Here is a 13,413-nt window from a genome sequence, read left to right as displayed (position 1 = left end):
AAGGAGGGAAGGAGGGAGGGAGGGAGGGAGGGAGGGAAGGAAGGAAGGAAGGAAGGAAGGAAGGAAGGAAGGAAGGAAGGAAGGAAGAAAGAAAGAGGGAAGGGAGTAGATGATAGGTAAAAGAGAATATCTATTTGGGAACTTTATTAACTTTTTTCCACATTGGACGTTCTAAAGTTTTGCTCAACTTTCCTGCTTCATTTAGCCATCTGCCTAGGCTGGATGGTTAAAGAATAGGGAGGTAGTAGCTGGGATGGAAGTTGTCTGAGGGAAAGGGTTTCAAGTGGATACACTAAACTAAAGCTGTGTTGTCTCTTTCTCCATCTCCTGAACATGTTTTGTGAAAGGAGCCCTCAATTCCATTTTTATGACGTTCTTCCTTAATCCCACCTCCTTCTTTCCGCCTTAGAGTGCTAAATATTCTTCCTCTCTAGAGACTCAATTAGGTACATCTTGAATTTATTTTTTTAAGACGTAAGAAATCTTTCTTCCCTCCATAAGCTGCCAGAACCATTTATATTTCATATGAAAGGCAACCCTTCTCCCGAGGAAGGGACTCAAACTTCCTTTGGGGATTATCTAAACAATGTCACGTGTCCCCTTTTCTCTGGTCCATCTTCACATAAGAAAGCATAAATCATGGTGCTTAACAAATAAACACGGCTGACATGTTATTTCTCTTTCTTTCGAGACCCCGGTTCTTTAATCTCCTGTTTCTTAGAAGCAGGCTCACTTGAGAGCGCTGAGACCCTAATGTATATACAATGGGATTCTGTGAGCACGAAGGGACGCCGATGGCGCAGAGGGGTAGAGAGCTGTGTAACTCGACTGCATGAATACCTCTGCTGTTTTGCGTCTCTCGTCTCGCTTTGGTATAAAACCTGGAAAGCATTCCTGCCGAAGGGAGGAACAGCAGAATTGAAAAGCAGGGCCCATGTGGCGCTGGCAGGGCTCAGTGCCAGGAACCCGAGACTTTCTTTCAGGCGCGATGTTTTATTGTTAGAGTTTTATAAGAATTTAGCTTTACTGACTTAGAAACAGAAGAAAAGGCACAATGTTGCCCCATTCATTCTTCTTCAGTATAAACACGGTATCCGGGTAAAGCGTTCTTGGCATAACACGAAACACAAGGTCCCTGGACTAACAAAAGAGGAGCCATTAACACTCACCTGGCCCCCAAAGGCTTCTTTCCATAAAAGCTAAACTGTTATGGCTGGCACTCTGTAGCCAAGATTGGTTCTGGATGTTGGCAGGGACTTTTAATTGGTGCAGAGGAGGTCTATCAAAATAAAAGTAATCAAACTGACGGGAGGATGCCAAGAAAGGAGGGGCTGGTGTGTGTGTGTGTGTGTGTGCGCACGCGCATGCACGTGTATATATATGCATCTGTCTGTCTGTCTGTCTGAGTCTGTTTCCAGGAGGCTCCCTGTGACTAGGAGTCTGCTTGTGTAAGTGTTGATTTGTGAGTCTCTTCAGGCAGTCCAGGGCTGCCTTTGGAGGTCCAAGAAAGCCAAAAGGTGAATCTTGTTCCCAAAGAAAGTGAATCTCACTATGGGTTTATCTTGTTTCCTTTGTGTACGTGAATTCCCAAGTTTCAGCATTTAGGTTGCAGCCCACAGCAGCAAGCTGGGCTTTAGGCGTAGGTTAGTTAGCAGCTTGCCCCATAACAACCTAAGAAGGCCAAGGTGCTTAGTGAATCCAGATTATGGGAGCTTTTTCCCTCAGGCAATGCTCAGAATGCCTCCACGCCAAGGTGAAGTGCTTGACTAGGAGAGGACTCACCAATAAGGTGGTGAGGATCAGAAGCTCCCTCTGCTTGCAAAGACAGAAGAGGCTTGTAGTAATGGGAGCGGCGGGGCTGCGTCCCCAGCACCCCAGCCGCACCCCGGCCACCTGGCTAGCTTATGCCCCGAAATAATTACATGGACACTGTATTCTTTTAAGCCTGCTTGGCCCATTTCTATCTAGCCTCTTTTAGGCTAACTCTGGCACCTGGACTAGCCCATCTCTAATAATCTGCTGTAGCCCACAAGGTGGCTTACCAGGGAGATTCTAGCCTACGTCCATCCTGGGTCGGAGCTTCATCGCGTGTGCCTCAGAGAGCAGAGCTCTCACCTCTGCCCGCAAGAGTGGAGCATCATGTCTCTCTGAGGCCTCTGCCCCCGAGAGGAGAGCTGTCGAGTCTGACCTCACTTCCTCTTCCTCCCAGCATTCTGTTCTGTTTACTCCTCCCACCTATGTTTTAACCTATCAGGGCAAGCAGCTTCTTTATTTAATTAACCAATGACCTTCCTCCATCAGAGGCTGATGCCATGGGGTAGAGAGAACTTCAGAGACGGCTGTTCTCAAGTTGTGGATAGCGTGCGCGCAGGTGTGTGTGTGTGTGTGTGTGTCTAGTGCAAGGCACTCCAGGAGGCTGCTGGGATTGCTGCTGCAGTCTTAGGAGGCTGGGCTCTCTGAAATGATGCTTTGGGAATGTAAGGGTGAGATTCTCTGGCCTGCAGAGTCAGAACAACACATACGCACGCGTGTGCATGCACACACACACACTCACTCACACACAGACACAAGCATTCTTTCTTTGATCAGAGTTGAACACTGTGGGAAAGAGCCACACCAGAGACGTTTTCAGTTTGCTCAGAGGACTGCCTAGATGAGTGAGGTGACCCAGCCCTTGCTGGATCACTAAATTCCCTGGAGCTGAGGAAAGAAAAAGATAAAAACAAGCAGCTGAGGGATATACATTATTTACATTAGAAGAATTATAGTCTCAAGAACCCAAAACACACCCCCCAAATAGAGAGAACTTTAGCTCCTCACCCAGCTGAGAGAGCCTCACCTGAGCTCACCTCTCCACCCGGATGGTTGGCTCACTCGTTCCTTGAGAACTTCGGCATGGCTCTTTCCTCGCCCACCCCTTCCCTGCTGTGTAACCTGGAGCTGTGAGCACCTAGAGAGTTAGGGAGGACGGAAAAGGAGAAGCAGACAAAATGACAGAGGAGACTTATTCCCCCCTAGAGAGCCCCGAATTCTAGTTGGGAAAAGACCTGACTTTGAATGGAGTTTGGAATCTTCCTAGAATATAAAATTGGGCAACTTCGTTTTGTGACTTTGATCGGGGGATGTTTTGTTCACTAGGAAGGAGCAAGTAACTGTGGGACCTGCCTGGAATGTGTATTATGATTCTACTTATCAAAGAATTAATAATATGACAATGTGATTATGACATTACCATTGAGAAACTCGGGGAAGGACTTGAGATTTCCTCCAAGAATCGAGGAACAATTAGCCTCTGACAGTGAGTTTGAATGGGCACTGGAGTAAATAAGTTTAAAATTGTCTTTAAATTTTACCAAAATTTAAAAATTTACTTTGTTAATTTTTTTTAAAACATAACTAGGGGCTGGAGAGATGGTTCAAGAGTGAAGAGAGATCACTGCTGTTGCAGAGGACCTGAGTTCCATGAGATGTGATGTCCTCTTTTGGCCTCTGTGGGTACCAGGCACACACGTGGTAAATATAAACACCTGCATGCAAGCTACATAAAGACTAAAAATAGATAATTATTTTAAAATATATCTTTAAAACCACATTTAATATGGCTCCTCCCTTATCTGGCATGGATACTTTTTGCTCCAAAAAAATGCATTTAGGTAAATAAGTGATTCGCAGAGCAGCCTAGAACATAAAGAATTTAATATATGAGAAAACAAAAGGTTGCTATGGACATCTTCAAGAACTGTAGACCGTGTGTTACACGTGGCTGTATGTGGGACAGAGGTGTTTCCCAATAATCCTAAAAGCAAGTAGGAGGCTTAGAAACAAGAATTAACAGAGCCGTTTTCGGGCCGTGGAAGAGTCATTACATGTGGGGCTGTGGAAGGGAGACACCCTGCTGCTTTAGCAGAATCTCCTTTTAAACATTCCCCGTCCGTTTATGAGGTCACTTCCAGGGTTTGGTTTGGTTTTCCTTTAATGAAGTGTTAAGTTCTGAAATGCCCTGTTAGCAGCCTGTTCCTGAAGCAGATTGCCTTAGAAAATGACAGGGTGCCCAGCTCAGTGCAGCGACTTTCCACTCTTGAGGAGAGCGATCTGAGGTCAGGGGGAACATCTGTCCCAGAAGGATGCAGACTGGTAAACTGATCTGCAAAGTCTGCTTGTGGGTGTGGAGGAAGGAGAAGCAACAGGACAAAGCTCTCAAAGGCGCCATTTCCTAGCGTGGCCTAGCGTGGCCTCTTAGGACGGCAGCGATTAACATCAAACCTGCAGAATGGTTGACAACTGCTGTTTTGCCTGTGTTTTTATTGGACTAATGCCTGTCCATACATTCAGCTTCAAGACAGGGGCTCTTACCTATAATTTAAAACGCCGAGCAGGTCAGCAATCATTTGAACGCTTTTCTTCCCATTGCCAGCTCTGTCTCTGGGAAGGGGCATGATGGTCTGTGAAGGCACAAGCAGGTGTGCTGTGTCTTAGCATGAGCAAGGCCCGGCAATGCCATCCTTGAACTTTGGAGGCACTGTGTCTTCTCCAGCATGGGAGGCTCCCAATTCTCTGAGCAAACCCAGCCAAAGTCAGTGACCTAAACTGCAGTTAACAGCTCTTTCTCTCCGGGTGACCAGTTTTTACTGGTAAGAGCGTACTCCAGACTGCAAACAAATGTAAGCATTCCTACATGATAGCAGTGCTGACTGGAATATTCGAGAAAACAGATTGAAGAGGCGAGCTCTAGCGGTTGGTCTTTATCATGGGCCCTTTCTCCTTGTCGGCACCAATAGTACTGCCAGGCTGCCCTCCATTTAAAACAAATAAACTGACTGGTTGTGTGTGAGTGTGTGGGTGGGGGTGACACACGCACGTGTGTGCACACACGCATGCACGTGCGTTCTCTTGTTAGTGTGTGTAATACAGTGAGTGTGTAATTCACATGTGCATTAGAGGCTCTAGGTCAGCGTTACACATCTTTCCTTGGTCCCTCTGCACCTTTTATTTTTTTTATAAGGCACGGTCTCTCACTGAACCCGCCATTAGTCAGCTAGGTTGGCTAGCCAGTGAGTCTCAGAAATCCCCCTGACTCTGCCCCACTGGTTCTGGGGAATTACAGGCTTGAAACTGCCTGTTTCAAGGTTATTTGCTTGTGTTCTGAGAACTCGAACTCAGGTCCTCACGCTGCACCACGGGCACTCTGTCTTCGGAGCCTCTGCCCCAGCTCCAGACCGACGCTTTTCTTTGTAAACACCAGCAAGGAGACAAGGTACGCAGCCAGAAGTTCAGGACTTATAGGTCTTTTTAAAAATGAATTGCTTTGGGCTGGAGAGATGGCTCAGAGGTTAAGAGCACCGACTGCTCTTCCAGAGGTCCTGAGTTCAATTCCCAGCAACCACATGGTGGCTCACAACCATCTGTGATGAGATCTGGTGCCCTCTTCTGGCATGCGGGCATACATGGAGGCAGAACACTGTGTACATAATAAATAAACAAATAAACAAATAAATAAATAAATAAATAAATCTTTAAAAAAATTGAATTGCTTTTGTTTGTGCATGCGCGTGTTCGCGCGCGTGTGTGCGTGTGTGTGTGTGTGTGTGTGTGTGTGTGTGTGTGTGTGTGTAGGTGGGTGCACATGCGCAGTGTGGAGGCTGGAGTTGATGCCCCAGCACGTGCGCAGTGTGGAGGCCGGAGTTAATGCCCCATTCTCCCTAATCTTTCTCTACAAACACATTGAGCCTCGGTCTCTTGCTGAACCCAGAGCTCACCAATTGAGCGGATCTCACTAACCAGCTTGTGCCAGAGACTCTGCCTACTCCTTCTATGATCTGGGATTATAGATGGCCCACCATGCCCACCTTCTCTTTCGCGGTTCCTGGGCTTCCGAACCTTAAGTCTTTATGTGTGTGGGGGGCAAGGGCTTCATCATCTGAGACATCTCCTTAGCCCTTTAATATTATTTTTAAAGTTAGCATGCAAAGTTGTGGGTGTCCTTATAGTATCTTCACGTACTTTGTTCTGATTTGTCCCTCCCCTGCACAGACCTCTTCCGGATGCCTGTCCTCACTCTGGACGCCCCCTTTCTTTCCAGCAGTCCCTGCTTCTGCTTTCGTTTCCTTTCGTTTCTTACTCTGGTGCCCGTAGGCCCCGTCCTGCTCCTTCCTCACAGCTCGCGTTTCTGCCACTTCATTTCCCCCCTCTGGCCCTTCAGCAAGTGAAGGAACCTGTTGTGAAACCAAAGGACTCCGGGCTTTTCTGTTTTGCTTCCACAGCTTGGGGACTAGAAAGTCAGGACAGGCCTTCTCCTTGGGATGTCTAACTTGGAGCCTGATCTTCCTCCCTCTAAAGAGAGCTGAGGAGGAGGGGTTCTCTCTGCAGGCCTGTAGCCCAGTTCACAGCTTCAAATGCCCACGTGACTTTTAAACACACACACACACACACACACACACACACACACACTTTTCTAATGGGAAGGCAGCTTTAAAGGAAAGGCAATGGAGTCTTTTCATTCCCCCTAGACTGTGGTCCAAGGTGAATACATCAACTGTAGAGCTTTGGATTTACCTAATGGTTTTCAGAGGCCAAACCCATAGCTTTGATGAATGCTGCCTCCTAATACCAATGATGTGGACTCCGTAAATCATGAGGACAGTTTCCCATTGGTAATATATTAAAGCCATCCATTACAGGCTACTGGGGCTCAGGTGATGTATGGCTCAGCTGGTGGTGGGGGCACACGCCCAACTGCTCAAAGGCTGTTTGTGTACACCAAGGACCAACTTAAGCCTGTTTCCGTTCTGCGGAGGAACCTGCTTGCAGCACTGGAAGTCTGTAAACTTTTCCCTGCCCCCAACCCAAATGAAATACTCCCCCACTCTGTATGAGTCCTTTGTCCCAAAGGACCCCACGCTCTGCTCAAATGCAAAGGCCTTGGAGAAATGGTAAACAGAGACTAAAGGAGCATTTCAGTGTTACGTGCATGACCCAAGGTCTTCCTCTCAAGGCCCATGGTCTTGAGCAAGTCGGTCATTTCAGTTTTCAGAAAGCTAGGGAGTGGGGTGTGTGTGTGTGTTCTGTGCCTAACTTTGAGTTTTTAATAGTTATTTACTTTGTGTGTGTGTGTGTGTTCTGTGCCTAACTTTGAGTTTTTAATAGTTATTTACTTTGTGTGTGTGTGTGTGTGTGCACGTGTGTGCGCACACTTGTGTAATAGAGGACAACTTGCAGGAGTTGGTTCTTTTTATCCCCATGATGTGGGTGCCAGGGACTCAGCTCAGGTCTCCAGGCTTGGCTGCAAGCACCTTTACCCACTGAGTCATCATGCCAACTTCTTTTTGTTTTTTTGAGACAGGCTTTCTCTATGTAGCCCCGACTGTCCTAGAACTCACTCCGTAGACCAGGCTGGCCTTGACCTCACAGAGATCTGCCTGCCTCTGCCTCCTGAGTGCTGGGATTAAAGGCGTGCGCTGCCACTGCTCGGCATCATGCCAACTTCTATGTCCAACTTTGGAACTTTCCACTCTAATTCTTTCTCTTGAGCTTCTTTAAGTGGCTGGATTTACTGCGCTGAGGCTGATGCTGTGTCTTCCCACTTGGAAAGCACAGAGCAGAGTGCAGGGTGAGTGGACAGCCCCTCGCCCATGGTGACAGCCTGTGTGTGCGGCAGAGCCGAGTGCCGTATGCGCAGAGTAGCCGGTTCTCAGGGAGACAGGGAAAAATGATCATCTCATTTTTTGACCCTGTGTTTCTGGCCATTAGTGTAGGAAGTGGTGGGGCAGGGGAGTAAAACTAGAAAGACAGCCCTTCCACCAAATTTAACTGAGATCATTTGGTTTCCAGCATCCCAGGCAGCCTGTGCCCATACTTTGGTCTCAACTGAAAGTCCTTGGTATGATCTCTGTCAGCAAAACTCAAGTTGCTATCTTAGTCTGTTCTGCTATCATGAAATACCACAGAGTGGGTGGTTATTAAAAGAAATAAAAAGAGGAAGAAAACCAAAGCAATATATTCTTTACAGTTCTGGAAGACGAGGAGTCTAATGCCAAGGGATAAGTGGCTGACAGCCACATCATCCCACTGCAGAAGGAGAGAGGGAGAGGGACAGGGAGGAGCGAGGGGTCGGGCTTGTGCTTTATAAACCCCTCTTGCAATATCTCATACTCCCAAAGCAAGACCATTAATCCATTGTTGGGGGCAGTCACCATTTAAAGATCACATTGCTAGATACTGTTGAAATTAAGATTCTAACACTTCGGGAGATATATCCACACCACAACATCCACAACACAAAGGCCTTTGAAATTTATCCAACCTGGATTGTTTTATCAATTTCTACACACTCTGTGTGAGCAACTTGTGGGAGAAAAATCTTACTGATTGTGTATATGTCAATAATGCAAATAAGGAATTTTTGTATAATCTCATCAGCCTGACATACCTACTGTTTATTTTTTTAGAATTGTCCCCCTGTTTGATCATCTGTATACATAATTACATTATTGCTTAGGAATATCACTGGTTTAGGTAGGCTCAATAAATAAGTAATATATGTTACAAACTTCAAATCAATAAAAGTCTGTAGAGCTAAAAGTGAAATTCTCACCTCACCCAATAAGTTTTAGTTGTTTCAATTTTTTTTCCAGAAATGATATTAACCAAAATGTTATCTGTACTCCGTTGTATTTGCTTGCTATATCTTACAGAGAACTTTCCATGGTGGTCTTGAGCAAATGTTACAGTCTGTCTTGCTTCTCCTGATATTTTTATAAATGCTTCTTTGTGCTTCTGAATATTCTTGTAGTTACATTGGGAGAATGAGTGTGAACTGGATCAAGCCCTACGTGGTTTATTTGTGCTACATAAAACAATATACTCACAAGAGGCATTCTCTCAAGTAAGTTCATTGTTGAGTGAGGTGGCCAGCTCAAGGCTCAAATATCTACACACTTGGTCACCAGTAGGTGGAACTGTTTGGGAAGGATTGGGGGTGTGGTTTTGTTGGAAGAGGTGTGTCACTGGGTGTTGTAATAAGAGCGGCGGGGCTATGTCCCAGCACCCGGCCGCCCGCATGGCTAGCTTATGCCCCAAAATAATTACAAGGAAACTATTCATTTAAATGCTACTTGGCCCATTAGTTCTAGCCTCTTATTGACTAGCTCTTACATATTGATCTAACCCATTTCTAATAATCTGTGTGGCCCACGAGGTGGCTTACCAGGGAAGATCTTAACCTGCGTTTGTCTGGAGTGGGAGAATCATGGTGATTTCCTGACTCAGCTTCTTTCTCCCAGCATTCTGTTCTGTTTACTCCACCCACCTAAGGGTTGGCCTATCAAATGGGCCTAGGCAGTTTCTTTATTAATTAACCAATGAAAGCAACAGATTAGGAAGAAATCACTCCAACATCAAATGGGGGTGGGCTTTAAAGTTTCAAAAGCCCAGGCCACTCTCAGTTAGCCTTCTCCCTCTCCTCCTCTTCCTGCCTCTAGCTCATGATCAGATGGATGCTCTCAGCTACTGTTCCAGTGCCACCCCTGCCTGCCTGCTGCCGTACTCCCCACCAGAATGCTCATGGACTCACCCTCCGGAACCATGAACCCCAAATTAAATGCTTTATCTCATAAGTTGCCTTGGTCATGCTGTGTTGTCATGGCAATAGAAAAGGAGCTAATCAGTGAGTCACGGAGTGGTGTAAAGAAAAGGAAGCTGGTCCTTCCATTCTGCAGACCAGGCAGCTTAAGCCTCCCAGTCCCTCCTCCATGTCACACAGGAAGCAGAGTGGCCAGTTAAGCCTGAGAATACTAAGGAAGAGCCAGGCTTCATGACGACCCAGGAAGTTTCAACTTGGCTTCCATACATCTGGCCCGTGCACAAGAAACAGGACCACACTTGGTCAGACACACTCCTGGTGTGCCTGTTCACCCACCAGACATCTATTTCATTCTAGGCCTGTGCCCGCCTGTACACACCCTGATCTCAGCAGTAAGCCGCGTGTATGGAAGGCTTCCTGTGTGCAACATTTGTGCCATGAACCTCATGGCTTCTTAATGTTCATGACTCTCCAAAGTAAATATTACTCACCTAATTTTACTGCGGAGGAACCAAAAAAACGACAGATGAAGTAACCATCTCAACAGTACCCACAAAACAGGCTGCAGAGTTGCTCTGACACCCCACTTTCCCTTCAGGGAACAGGTACCCAAAAGGTTTTTTTTTTCCTTGAAGCCAAATAATTGATCAAACAACACTCCACCTTTCCTGCTGCATTGTGAAAGCACTAAGATTATAGCTATTTTCAAATGATTTCCAAAGACACGTCACTTCATTCAATGAACTTGACAGACCCTGACTGGGTGCGGTCCTCTGGACAGCAGGTAGGGGCTGAAGCCTCACAGCCACAAGAGGTGAGGCCGGCTCCAGCGAAGCCGCGAGGAGGAACCACTCCGGGAGTGAAGCCTTGGAGAGGCTGCGCGGCTCTCCACCTGGCTTCAATTACGGCCTTTCTGTCAGCAGAATATTCCAGATGGGGTGGTTTCTAGGGGGAATTCCAGGGATTGAGTTCTGAGGGGGGAAGGGAAGGAAAGAATCTGGCAGAAGAGGCGATTCGAAGGGCTGTTTGTTAGAGCCCCGCGGATCAGGTATAAAATAATGAATCGTCACCAAGTGCTTTCTGCTAATTGTTTCTGAGCAGAGAGAGGAGAGCCAGACGACGGTGACCTTTCCCACACGCCTAGGGGCCAGCCTGTTTCCAGGGTAGAGTTCCAGAGAGGCAGAAGGGGTAGCCTAGAGCAGCTGATGACTGTTATGTGTTTTCTAGACCTTGACCAGCACGGCTGTGCAAAGTTACCTCCCTCAAACTTAGTCACGGAGACTTCTGGGTCGTTGGCGCTGTTCAGGGACTCCAGGGCTGTTTACAGAGCGAAGCTACTGGAGCTGGATTGCGTCCCTCGTGCACGCTGTAGGCATCTCCTATTTCTTAGGGGGGAAGTGACACATTCTTGGGCCCACTGCCTTGTGGGTAATATGGGAATGATTAACATTTCCCGATGATACGCTTTCTAAAGGCCTCTGTTAGCTATCGACTTCTAAAGACACAGGATCTGCGGTGTAACGATCGCACGAGGGAACAGAGTATTAGTTATGTATGTAGCATCAGCAAGAAGGACGGAAACACCCCGAATGTGACTCTCATCATCTCCAAGGACAGAGAAGGGTGAGGCAAGAGTCAGCATGACTTGGACTTCAGGTACCAGGTTTGAAACTGGGGTCAGCGGTGCATGCCTGCAGTTCTAACCCAAGCAAAGCCGAAGCAGGAGGTTTGCAAGTTTGAGGCTAGCCTGAGCTAAAATAGTTAGAACATATGAGATTAATTAAGCCAGGGATATGCCTTTAATAGCACACACCTTTAATCCTAGCACTTGGGACACAGCATCTCTGTGAGGTCAAGTTCAGCCTGATCACATAGAGAATTTCAGGCCAGCCGGGGCTACAAAGTCAGACTCTGTTTTTAAATTAAAAAAAACAAAATAGTTAAAAAACCCTCAAAATATATTATTTATTTTTAAATAAGTCTATATTATCCTATTTCCTACAACTAAAACACTCTTCCTACACTATGTTATGTAATGCATAAATAACCATTCTTGTGTTTAGTTATCTCCAGCTGTAGTATTCTCATTAATCTTGTAAGAGAACAAGCCATACAGCGCCTGAGAGGGGAGAAATGTAAATGACAAGATGGTCTGGGGTTGGAAGCTCCACTAATGCTGGGGCTGTTCGCACTAGGAATGGATGATAATACTTCGCCAGTAGCTGGTGAGTGCCAGGCGCTCAGGAGCAGCCTTGCTGTTGTCTGTTTTCCGCCTCCCACCCGCTCTGCAAATGTGGACTCACGCGCACCAGTGGTGAGCACACTTTTGCTGCACTTGGAATCTGAAGTACAGGGAGAGTAAAGGGACTTTTTTCACTTTACTTTTTTTTTTTTTTTTTTTGGTTCTTTTGTTTCTTTTTTTTTTTTTTTTTTTTTTTTTTTTTTTTTGTGGCGATTGACCTAGCGCAAACCTCGCATTAGTTAATCCCCAGCAAGCCGTCCTTTGTGAGTAGCTGCTTAGGTGTCTTGGTCATGGATGCCTGAAGCCTGGAGTCCTGCCTACTGAGGTGTACTGTGGGTGAAGGATTTTACAAACCCCATTTCTTCCTACATGAGATTGTCCCCCTGGGTTAACTAGCTCTCTTCCCTTTGCACGCCTGACAGCAGGAGTGTGTCAGCTGTGCTAATAGGTAAATGACTTTCAGCAGGATTCCTTGCTGGTCTGCTGCCTAGGACCAGGGAAACCAAATGCCCCGGAGGTTTGTCTTTGGGTTTGTGTGAAAGCAGTGGCTCTTGAAGTACAGCCTGGCCCTGGGAGCCGTGCTGTGGAGGAACTCCAAGAGATTTGGGCTTATGTGGAGCACAAGGCTCTTGCACTAAGGAGGACCCATTGCACACTTGATGTGGCCTCCTTGCCTTCACAGGAACGATTGGTGTGTTGGTTAGCTTTCTTCTGATAGAATACTGGATAAAATCAAAAGAAGAGTTGGTTTTGTTTTGTTTTTTTTAATCCAGATATTGAAGATTTCAGGCTGTGGTTGGTTGGTCCTATTGATTTTGCTCTGTGGCAAGGCAGAGCCTGAAGTGTGCGACAGAGGAAGACTTTCTACCTCATGGGAGCCAAGACACAGAGAGGAATGGGGTCCCATCATCTCCTTCAAAGGTATGCTCCATGATGACATAATATTACTTCACTAGCCCCTCCTTCCTGATGTTTCTGTCACCGCCAAATCACCAAGCCTTTCACGTGGGACTTTGGGAACATTCCAGATCCAAATTCTAATACCTAAGAAAGCAAAGAGAAGAGTCCTCTGGTGGCTGTGTGGATTTCTGAACACAGACTCCTGTGGGGGAGGCAGGCTGATGTTCCCTTGCTAGCAAACGCTGTTTCCTGGCTTTGGGCCTGAAACCAAGTGTGCGGAAGTGTAATCTTGAGTGCCTGTATGTTTAGTTGGGTTTTGTAAAAACTACTGTGAGCCTTTTCTTGAGAAGTGTTCCTTCCAGGTTTTGTTGTCTGTTTGTTCAGTGGAGCAGGACGTGGAGACTAGTTCTGAGCCATTCTGTTTCAAATGGGATCCATAGACCTTTCCCTTTCCTGGCTTGTAGGAGCTTCTTTAGAATCTTTCTAGAAGTCTCTATGATATTGTCGCTTTCCTTTCTTCTCTCAGGATCTCTTGAAGAATCTCAAGATTTCCTTGCTTAGTAAGTTCCTTAACAAGACTAGAAGAGCCCTTGGCATTGAACGTCTTTGCCTTCAGCCTTACTGAAAAATGTTGAAATGAGGGAAGCCTGTTAGGAATGGTGAGCAGCGGAACTGGAAATGTATTTTAGTATGT

Source organism: Microtus ochrogaster, chromosome 1, assembly GCF_000317375.1.
Source record: "Microtus ochrogaster isolate Prairie Vole_2 chromosome 1, MicOch1.0, whole genome shotgun sequence".
NCBI lineage: Eukaryota > Metazoa > Chordata > Mammalia > Rodentia > Cricetidae > Microtus > Microtus ochrogaster.
This window is presented reverse-complemented; position numbering follows the sequence as displayed.